Source organism: Suncus etruscus, chromosome 13, assembly GCF_024139225.1.
Source record: "Suncus etruscus isolate mSunEtr1 chromosome 13, mSunEtr1.pri.cur, whole genome shotgun sequence".
In the NCBI taxonomy this organism is placed as follows: Eukaryota; Metazoa; Chordata; class Mammalia; order Eulipotyphla; family Soricidae; genus Suncus; species Suncus etruscus.
In genome coordinates, this window is record NC_064860.1 from 63,398,496 (window position 1) to 63,410,584 (window position 12,089).

General features: G+C 32.3%; 1 protein-coding gene across 1 annotated transcript in view; it reads left to right on the forward strand.

Annotated features, from left to right (window-relative positions):
• The window catches only part of ROBO2 (roundabout guidance receptor 2), a 1,375,087-nt gene that overhangs the window by 19,720 nt on the left and 1,343,278 nt on the right, over positions 1-12,089 (forward strand). The gene's annotated exons all lie outside the window — the stretch shown is intronic.

The following is a 12,089-nucleotide window of genomic DNA, read 5'->3' on the forward strand; positions in this document are numbered from 1 at the left end:
TACTGATCTCTGAGTGTACAGTTAAGAATCATCTCTGAACACCATCAGATGAGTATTCCAAATTAACCAAACAAACAAACAAAAAAGTATCCATTAAAAAGGAGAGGCTTGCCAGAGCAGTGGCTCAGCAGTAGAGCCTTTGCCTTCCATGCGGCTGACCTAAGACTGACCCGGGTTTCATCCCCCTGCGTCCCATATGGTCCCCATAGCCAAGAGTGATTTATAAATGCATAGCCAAGAATAACCCCTGAGCTTCACTGGGTGTGGCCCAAATAGAGAGAGAGAGAGGCTTATTCACTTGAAAAAATGGGGAATACATTTTTTTTCAATCATGTGGGATGTGGAAAAGCTTCAAAAGAAACTTGCAATGCTTCAAAGTGAAAATTAAAACATAGGTACTTAGATATATATTTCAAAAGAACAAAAGATGAAAAATAACACATTAGTTTAGCCAATTTATGTATAGCACCAGATTCAAATGACTGAATAAAAAGTCCTAATAACTGAAATAATCATAAAATTACAAAGTGGTTATTAACATTGCTATATCTCACCAGAAATTAGAGGGAAACAAAAAGAGACATCTAATAATACTGATTATTTATATTGTCCCAACCAATGTTCTGACTGTATGGTTTAAATGAAAATAAAGCAGGATCTGGATGAATTTTCTATTAAAATATTTGAAGATATTCCCAGAGATATTAATTATAGCAATTGGAAAATTTTGAGAACAATTGTGATTATATATGCTCAAACTTCTCTTTTGAAAACTTTTCTAAGCTACTATGTTTATTTCTATTATAAACTATGCTATTTTATAAAATGTTGTGGGCCATCACAGATCATCAAACTCATAAAAGTCGCCAATCAGTACAAAAACTTCAAATGAGCTAGCTAACTATGCAAGCAAGCATTTTATTGCCAGAATTCCATAAAATTCAATATCTGTCACCAAACATGGTCTCCCTGAATGCCTCAGTGTGAGCATAGAAACAGGAATAAGCTGAAGCACCACCACTTAAGACCAGGTAAGCACCAGGCAAGGCCCCCAAACAAAACAATAAAACAAAAAAACAGCCAAATCAAAAATATATTGCACTTCCATATCATAGTAAAGAGGAGATTGATGATGGCACATTCCCCTGTATCTACCTCACCCAGAGAGACAAAATAATGCTGTACATTTCAGTAAGCATTCAAGGAAACAGGAAATGGAACCCTGTATCATTTCTAGCAAAGAATCAACATGCTACAATTGCAACGAGGACTATCAGATGTAAGAAAAAATGGGGACTTCAGATCTATTTAATTGCTCATGACAACTGCAGAAAAAGTTCCCTATTGGAAACTGTCTGTGTTTTGTACTCAGTACACTGAGCAAGGTCTTTCTTAGTAGAACTCTGTTTAAAAATGAATAGAAAGCTGCAGTCCAACTTTAAATATAGGTGTTTTTTTCCCATATAACATTTGTTTCAAACCTGGGTAAAAGAAAATTCACTCTCAAATCACTGTTATTACTGAATCCTTTTTGAAGTCCCATTCATCCTCTTTCTCAAGAGAAGTGTTATTAAGAAGTTTCTTTTTTTTTTTCATTCTTTTTTCTCCCTCCCTTCTCGCTTTCTTTCTTTCTTTCTTTCTTTCTTTCTTTCTTTCTTTCTTTCTTTCTTTCTTTCTTTCTTTCTTTCTTTCTTTCTTTCTTTCTTCCTTCCTTCCTTCCTTCCTTCCTTCCTTCCTTCCTTCCTTCCTTCCTTCCTTCCTTCCTTCCTTTCTTTCTCTTTCTTTCTTTCTTTCTTTCTTTCTTTCTTCCTTCCTTTCTTTCTCTTTCTTTCTTTCTTTCTTTCTTTCTTTCTTTCTTTCTTTCTTTCTTTCTTTCTTTCTTTCTTTCTTTCTTTCTTTCTTTCTTTCATCTTATTTTTCTTTCATTTTCTCTCTTACTTTCCTTCTCTCTTTCCTTCTTTCTTTCCTTTTTTCTTTCTTTCCTTCTTTATTTCTTTACTAGTACTTAGTGAGTACATGTACTAATACATGAGGGTATCATATGTGATGCTAAAATTGAATATGGTTGGCTACGTGCAAGCCAAATTGCCTTACCTTCTGCTCAATTCCACCAGCATGAATGACAATATTTTAGTCCTCTGTATAGCTACATGAAGTGTTTTTAGAGTTGAAATTAGCATGCAATAAACTTTTGTAAATGTACTTTATCATCTGTAATTTGTATTTAGACCCACTCTAAATAACAGAATGTTGTATAATGGTATGCCTAAGACAAAATTTGTACTGGTTTTCTAATTTAAATCTGTATGTTTTAAATAACTTGCTTGAAAGAAAGGTAATCATTAACTATATAACATATTTAAGAATTATATATTCATTTAGTAAGATTAATGTGAAACAAAAAACAATTAAGACAACAAAGTGAAAAAAAATTATACATCTTTTGAGAGATAGAAATAAACTTTACTAATATCAAAGACTACACATCATACTAATCATTATGAAAAAATGAACCAGATAATATAATTTAATATCCATTGGCTAAACTTATAATGATTTTGAGAAAATTATTTTCGTTAGCACAAAAAACCCTGCATCTTTTCCATATAATTATCATTCTGTATTATTTGCCATGGCTTATCATACATGCTATCATTAAACTATGCTATTATTAATTTTGCTCTTTTTATTATATCATTTGGGCGTCTTTTAGGCTATCTTTTGAAATGGACAATGTTTTCTTTCTCTTTGGCTTAAATATAGTATTTTTAAAGTAATATGTTGACGTTTTAGAAGTTAAAATTTAATTATAATATCACTCTTCTTTGCTGCAAATGAAATTTAAAACTTACATTACATATATTTTGTAGAAAGAAACTGACATCTGAATTTTAATGGTGCAACCTTATAGAAATTCTATTTTAGATGAGTAGATCCCATCGATTCATTTTTATACTACATACAAATGAAAATACCAAATGTCTTTCTCTTTGTCAGTGAAAAAGTAGTTTGAGTTTAACAAATGGTCTAGTGATGTCTATTTGGAAGCCACATGACAAATTAAAACAGTTGATGAGGTACAATTTGTTGTGGGGTTGCATCTGATTGATGGTTTACTATCTACCACGGACTCATCTGCTGTTATATTCCCATAATAAATGTCCATTGCTAGACAGTGTTAAATGTGCTCTATCTAAATCATTTGTTACTTACAACAGGTTTCGGTGTATATGAATCAAATGTTGTTTATAGTTGCCTTCAATAAGATTTATCATTTTGAATATTTTCTACAATTTCAAATAGAATAAATAAGATATAGATTTTTTGAATAAGTGTTTTGAGCCTATGGGTGGTAATGTGGCAAGAGTTCAATCAGCAGGAATATACTAAGAAAGTTTAAGAATGAATATAAAAATTTTAAATGTTTTTGTATTTCTTTACAGTATATTTTATTGTGTATCTGGATACTCTATAAATTTATAAAAATAACTCATATAAAGGCAGTATAAGATATTACTTATGAATATCACATGGGGAATAATGTCTTTATAAATAGCCAGGCTAGCAGCTTTGAATTTGAACTGTCTTTTAACCACAGAATTCTATTTTTTATATCCATCCTCTTTACTCTTACGAAAGTCTAACTTTGATCCTGTCTCTTTCTTTCATAAGGTCTTTCACCCCCATATGACTCTTATTTTCTTTATAGTTTGAGATACCTTGGTGCTCAGTTTTAACTCCATGATTTGACATTCTCAGCCCAAAATCAATGTTTATTGATACACAGACATCAACCATCTCACTTCAAAGTCCACCACATCTAAGCAAACATAAGCATCCAATATTTTTGTCCTGTTAAATTAACATAAGGATTGTTTAAACTAACAGTATTACAGACCAAGAAAATTTTCTATATTAGCTCTAGTTTAAAATAAATATAATAATTAAAGTTCTATATTTAATTCATGTATGTATAATGTAAATTGCCAAACTAAAAATCATCTGCAAGTTTTATGTATGGAATAAAATAACTAATGGCTCATTTATCCCTTCTCTAAAGTCACCTAATAAAGAACTCAAACTTAGGAACGCACATGTAATAATACTTCATATTATTGATTTACTTTATATTTTATGTAATCTGTGTCTATAAAGCAATATATGTTATAGAGAAATTTTGATGTCTTGCATGTGTTCAGTTAAGAGAATACAGCTAAATTATTATAAATAGCTCTACAAGTTTTATTGCTTTATGTTATAAAATTATGACTAATAAACATATCAAAAATTAAAATATATTTGTTCTCTTCCTCCCTTGGCAAATTTTCAATTAATACCCTTTATCTATAGTCTCCTGAGATATAATTTTTACAGAATTTAAGAATTATATTTTTGGTTTTCTTTGATTCACCAACAGAATTTTGATGGATCAAAGGTGTTTACAAATTTCTGAAACTCTTCAATGTTCATATGATATTAAAAGTGAGTGCTAAAATAACTTTATCTATATAACAAATGTGTTAATTTGTACTTTCAGCCAACATAAACATAAATATAATTTTCCTTAACATTGTACATTCTTAAACATTCTTAACAATGTTAACAGTTACGTTAACAGTTAATGCTAACAGTGTATTTTCCAGTTCTCTTAGCAATAAAAATAGTCAAATATAATGGCATGTCAAAGTAGATAAAAAATTGTATAAAGTTATGAGCAGTGAACATAGAATACTTTTATTGTAAAGAATAATGGTGTTCTTTCTATTTATTTCTATAGTTTGGAGAAATTAGAACAAAATCAGAAACATCATCTCTAGTACTAATTAGGTCTGAGGTAAACCCCAAAAGTCTGCTTTTATATTGCATTTGGATATAATGCTGACGCTATTATTCTTGCTGCTATATATTTTTAATTTTTTAAATTGCCTTTTTTTAATTACAAGTCTTTCATAGTTATATTTAAGGTACATAGTGACAGTGAATTAGTGAAAATCCCACCAGCAATGTTGACCTCCCTCTGCCCATGTTCCCAGCATGCATTTCACAACTCCACACTTAGTTCCCTGGATTATTAGTGTAACAGGTCCCTTTTCTGTATAGGTTGGTGTAATTTGGGTATCTTGATTCTATCGTTGATGACTTTGGGTTGGGTATTTAGATCTGATCATTTTTTATTTCCACTATTCACTGCTATATTTTTTAGCTTTTTCATATTTTAATTAAAATATTATATTTGAGACATTCTCTGATCTTTTCTATGAAGGCCACTAGAAAGATCTATATTTTTTTATTTTTATAGTGGTCAAAGTAAATTACAAATCTTTCACAGTAATATTTAAAGCACATAGTGATAATGAATGAGGAGCTATATACTTTTAAAACTAGTGATACATTAGAGTTTGTCTTTGGTTAAAAAGTCTCATTCAAATTACTGCCATCTCTACATATTGCCCAAATAATGTTGGGAAGCTAAACTAGCTCTTTGGATATCTCCCTTACTACCTCCTTCCTTCTCTCCCTGTCTTTCTTCCTACCTTTCTCTTTGTCCCTCTCTCCTTCCCTTACTTCTCCCTTTTTCCTCTCTGTCTCTCCCTTCCTTCTTTATTTTATTTATTACTTCTTCAACATAATTCTCTAGTTTCTTCCTTCCTTTCTACCTTCCTTCCTTTCTTTCTACTTTCCTTCCTTCCTTCCTCCCTCCCTCCCTCACTTCCTTCCTTCTTTCCTTCCTTCCTTCCTTCCTTCCTTCCTTTCTTCCTTTCTTTTTTCCTTACTTCCTTTATCTTTTTTTAATTTTTTGTCAAAAATTGAATACCATAATTTCACCTGTAAGACACATATTCTACAACACTGAGCCAAATTAAAGTTCCTTGATTATTTTTCTCTCCCACAGACATATTCCTGGATGTGATGGTTCTCATACTTTGTAGAGTAAAAGAAAAATTTTCTTGAGTCATCATTTCTAACTTTTGGTGCTTAAAGAAAAAAGTCTGTGTGAACATACTCACTAAGCATCAGTGTTTACATCAGATATACCTAGGATCTTTTAAATAATCTTTAATTTTTTCTAGGTCCAAAAATGTCAAATAAAATATATATAAATATATATTTCTTTCTTTTTTTTTTTGGTTTTTCGGGCCACACCCGTTTGATGCTCAGGGTTAATCCTGGCTAAGCACTCAGAAATTGGCCCTGGCTTACAGGGACCATATGGGACGCCGGGGGATCGAACCGTAGTCCTTCCTTGGTTAGCGCTTGCAAGGCAGACACCTTACTTCTAGTGCCACCTCACCGGCCCCATATTTCTATATATTTACATAAATATATAAATATAATATATAAGTATATGTCTTTACCACAGATAAAGATGAGGATATTTAGGATATTAAAAACAAAAGGCTTTCTTTTAAGTGTTGAAGTATTTTTGCCTTTTATAATTAAATCATGTTTTCCAATGGTAGATTTTCGCAGAAGAAACTCTGAAACATGAAATGTCTCAGCACGTGTTGCATTTCTAAAAGATAGTGTCTATAATATTGGTGATGTAGGAGAAGAGAATAACATCAAGGAAAAGATAGTGAAAAGAACTACAAAAGAAGTATAAGGTTTAAAAGTGAGGAAGTTGTGAACTATTTATTTTTTGGATATTTTTTGTTGGTTTTTGTTTTGGGGCCACATCAGTTGATGCTCAGGAGTTACTCCTGGCTATGAGCTCAGAAATTGCTCCTGGCTTAGGGAGACCATATGGGACACCAGGGGATCGAACCACTGTCCATCCTAAATTAGTACTCGCAAGGCCTTACCTCTAGTGCCACCACTTTAGCCCCAATAAACTATTTATTTTGCAATAAAATTTTGGTGACTAGGTAAAATAGCTCTAAGTATTGAGGCAACTGACTGTCATAGAGGAAAATATGAATATAAGTCCTTGAAATTAAGTTTCACCCAGATCTAAGCCCTATTGGACAATTTTCCCCACCTCAAATACATACACAAAGGCAAAGGACAGCAATAACAATAGATTTTTGGATAGTTCTATTTCAATAGTGAATGTTTTAATGTATATATATCTCAGAATAGCTTAGCACATAATTAGCTATATACACTCCTCCAATATAATCGCCATTATATATATATATATTATATAAATATATATAAATATATAAATATATATATATTGATGATTCAAGTCTATTAAACAGATGAGGTGGAGGTTTGAGGTTATATACCCCTGGGACATTTATTTCTGATTTATTAGTAAAATAAATAGAATTAGATATAGTGCTTCATTTGTCTTTTTATTTCTGTTTTGTGGTCACATCTGAGGTCCTCGGAGCTTATTCCTATCTCTGCATTCAGCGATCACTTCTGCAAGGCTTGGGGACCAATTGTGGAGCCAGGATCAAACCAGATTGGCAGTTAGTGTACACAGAGGCAGGTTTGGATCCAGTTAAGATTGCCACTCAAGGGGCCGCAGTGGTTTCATAGAGGTAGGGTGTTTGCCTTGCACGTCACTGACCCAGGATGGACGTCAGTTGCTGGCATTCCATATGTTCCCCAGCGCTAGGAGTAATTTCTGAGTGCAGGGCAAGTAGTAAACCCTGAGCGCTGCTGGGTGTGGCCCTCCAGAACAACAAAAAAACAAAACAAAATAAACAAAAGTCTACCTCTCTAGTAGGGCAGACTCTCTCACAAGGAATAGAACCTCCTCCCACATAGGCCAAGCAAGCCCCTCCCCCCCCAGGGAAGATGGGTGCCTGTTAGAGCAAACCTCTGGTGCACAACAGAGCCCATATCCTATGCTTTTTCTTATCATTAAGTCACATTCCTTAGTCACATAATTCACTTCTGCAGACCTGATATGATGCACGTACAACTGACCAGTAGAGATCTTTCTATTTGTTTGTTCTTTTGCTTGTTCAATCTTCTTGCAAACAGGCAAATCCTGTTGGCTCTATCGCTGTTGAAATACTCCTCCCTTGGCAATAAAGAATCATTTCATTGCAGTCATTCCAGGAGTTTTGATTCAGTTAACTCTCCTTTGCCACTTTTCACCTCACCCTAAGCTCACCTGGGTAATGTCTCAAACTTGCCAGGATCAGATATCACCATCATCATCTACATACAGGCAAGGCAAGCACCTTCCATGTTGAAATATTTCTCTGACACAGGAATTGTGCAAAAAAGGAATAGTGCAAAAAAATTGCAAAAGTAAAGCATGCTATTGTGTCATTTTATTTTATTTTATTTTATTTTGGACCACACTCAGTGATACTCATGGGTTACTCCTGGCTATGTGCTCAGAAATCGCTCTTGGCTTGGGGGAACCATATGGGAGGCCGGGGGATGGAACCACAGTCCATCCTAGGTTAGCACATGCAAGGCAAATGGCCTTCTGCTCTGGCCCCAATTCTGTCATTTTATAGTCTCTGCAGTTTTTCATCTTACTCTGATGTATACAAATCATTTTTATCATTCTCCAAGAAGAAAAAAAACAAATTGAATTAAATAACATAACTTAGATGTTTATGAGAACTTAAGCACATAGCTCTAAAGAATAAGGACCCTTTTCTAAACCTAAGCACATCTGGAGTATGGAATAGAATGTGTGCGAGTCTTTTTCTTTCTCATAGACAATGTTTAACTGAGCCAGCATCACTACCTAGAATTCTGCATCAGTAATTGGAGTTTTAACTATACCTTCAAGTTACTTCCCTTAATTTCTTGCTCATTTGAATGTTTATTTTATGTTGTTAAATTATCAAAAGAAGGGGCCGGGTGGTGGCGCTGGAGGTAAGGTTCCTGCCTTGCCTGCGCTAGCCTAGGACGGACCGCGGTTCGATCCCCCGGCGTCCCATATGGTCCCCCAAGAAGCCAGGAGCAACTTCTGAGCGCATAGCCAGGAGTAACCCCTGAGCGTCACAGGGTGTGGCCCAAAAACCAAAAAAAAAAAAAATTATCAAAAGATGACAACTAAACATTGATTTTCATTTTGAGTTGATCTTTATAAATAAACTTCACTTTACCAGCGTAGTAAATCTGAGAAAGGTAAAGAGCAAATTAAAAACTTAGAGGGACCAGAGTGATGGCGCAACTGTTAAGGCATCTGCCTTGCACACACTAGCCTAGGATGGACCCTGAGGTTAGATTCCCTGACGTCTCACATGTCCCCCCGAGCCAGGAGCTATTTCTGAGTACATAGCCCAGAGTAACCCTGGTGTGGCCCAATAATCAAAAATAAAATAAAATAAAAACTTAAAAAAGCTCACGAAGAGATTAATAATAAAGGATATCTTCATTGTTATTAAATATTGTAATCAATCAGTAATGTTTTTAAATTTCAAATTTACTTAAATGTCCTTTAAATATTTAATTTCAACAAACTTTTTTGGGACCTTTTTCCATATGTTTATGACATAAATGCTCTAGCCCCAGAAGAATGGGTCTTCTAATAAAAGTGGAGCATAAAAAATATTTGAGAAAAAAGTAGAGAATAAGAATAAAATTAGAGAGTAAATATACTATCATATTTCAGTTACTTTTGCAAAAATATATGTATAAAAAGTATAAGTAATAGATTATTTAAATGATACCTTTAAAAGGACTGTAAAAGTTTTTATTTTACCCATATAATATTCTTTTAGGTATAAATTCCAGAGAACATTAGTAATAATGTATATTTATATCCATGTTCTCTCTTTTTATGTATATCCTGTTCTGGGTAAGTAATCTTATATTTTCAGGCAAATTTTTTATTAAAATGATAATTCATTATTTGAACTCCAAAACACTGAACTTGGGAAAAGCATTATAACCTCTATATTAATTTCCTCATTTTTTATGATTGTACAATTGAGTTACATGACAGTTTTTCCTTAGCAATGATTAGCCACTTATAATTTAAGATTGATTCTGATTTCTTTAAATGTAATAGATTAATATTCTATGCACATATATTTATTTCTTAATTCATAAGAAGTTGACCTTTATAATATTTAAGTCAATATATTCTCTTCATATATATAATTATTTCTTTGTCTTCTTTATTATATTTGAATTAAATACATTTTGGAAAAGTTTAGTATGTAGAAAATTTAAGTTTTTAAAATAATGATTAATTTATTAACCACTTAAACTCTTCAAACCCTATTGTATATTGTTGAAAATTTTAACAAATATTAACTAATTATAAAATTAAATGTTAAAGAAATACATTTATGCATTAAAATTTAATTGTGCATTTAAAAGTCAGTTTAAGCGCACAGTACCAATGGTCAATTTTTCCAATTATTTCAGTTATGGGTAAATACTAATACAAATAAAAGTTTAAAGTTCTTACTATTGAATTATAAGATTTGTTCTGGCAAGCTGTCCTTTTGCTCTCACTCAGCCTTCAGTAAAAGTAATTTCATTTATCTTCCACGTTACCTTAACCTTGTGGACTAGTACAATACTCAAACTCTTCACCTTCTTGACCACCTTGAAGAAAGCCCATTTCAGGAATAATATTTAACCTATCCTGGATGTCAGTCTATTATTCTATCTGATTTATTTCTAGCCAGAATAATAAAAGTATAAAATATATGTAATGTGAAGTCTATAGTATTAAATCTTTGAATGGATTTATATTGCTTACAGTATACTTAATTTAAAGCTAATGGAGTATTTCAACATTTTATAGGCATTAAACTTGTAGAGAAATCACTTCCTAGGTCATAGACCATATTATGATTTAAAAATATTATATAGATTCCCACTTTGGAGTGACATTGGTTTCTGACTAGGAGCCAGCTAGGCAACTCGTCAGTCATTGAAACTGAATATAACATTTGTCTGTGTATAAAAGATGTCAACATGTAATATTAATCTCAGTACTAAATAAGAAACTATCAGTTAATATGCTTTGCCTCATGCCTTACAATATTTTAGTAACTAGCATGTAAAAATACCATAATAAAAATACTTGGGGGGAAAATCTACTATTTGAAACTGTTAATATGAAATGAAATAACTTTTACTTGGTTGTATTATTAATCTTTTAGGTAATTTCTATACCATTAATTATTTTATGAATTGGTTATTTAGCGATTATCACATTTTCCTCTAAAACAACATTGGTGTAATATGAACTTACATTCAGCTTCATTTACATTACATCTTATCTGAGGATATATGTCATAGATGAATTCTAAAAAGTTGTTTTATAACAGTATTATGTATAATGGCTATGACAAGAAAGAAGAGACTTTAGAATCTCAAATGAATCACCTGCTTCTGTTATAAAAGCAGGTGATAAAAGGTGTTTTCTCCTTTGAGTGATGAAATTTTCTTTCTTTTATTTATCTGTCAACCTCTGCTCTGGGTTAAATACAACTTATACATTGTCTTATATAGTACCCCAGATCTAAGAATGTTTTTCACCTTTTAAAGGGTATGGAAAGTAAAGAATAATGTAAAAGAGGCCTTCCTTGTTCTATAAGGCTTATGAAGCTTACTTTATGGATTTATACATGAAAATGGGTTAATCCCTTTCCTACCTCTCTGAGCCCTCAACTGGATTATTTGTATCCTATCATCTGATTTGTAAAGACAGAAAATGCCTGGGAAAAACACTACATTTATTATTTTCCTTCATTTTATTTCTGTCCTCTTCACCAATACTCAACTGAACACTACTCAATCCTAGGTCATAACTAAAAGAAGCTAGAAAGCATAGCCGAGCTAAAAACTCAAGAAGAAAAAAATTGTCTGATAAATAACTAATTTGTGTCATAATTAAATTCAGACATTAGAAAAGATTATTTGCAATGACCTTTTAAAGCAGCATTTTGAAAGCTTATTTTTGCAATAAATGTCTCATTAATGTGATATTTCTAGATTCTGTTTTGCCTTTTTTCTATTTTGTCCAGGTGAATAATAACTCTCTATTTGCTGAGCGTCAAGGGCAAATAGCCAAATTCAATAGTTTGGTGCACCAATTAAGCAGCTATCTTTGTAGTTATTACACTATATTAAGCTTAAAACCACTTCTCCATTACCTCTGTATTTATAGGTAATAAAAATAGAAGGCTACTTCTATATTATATATA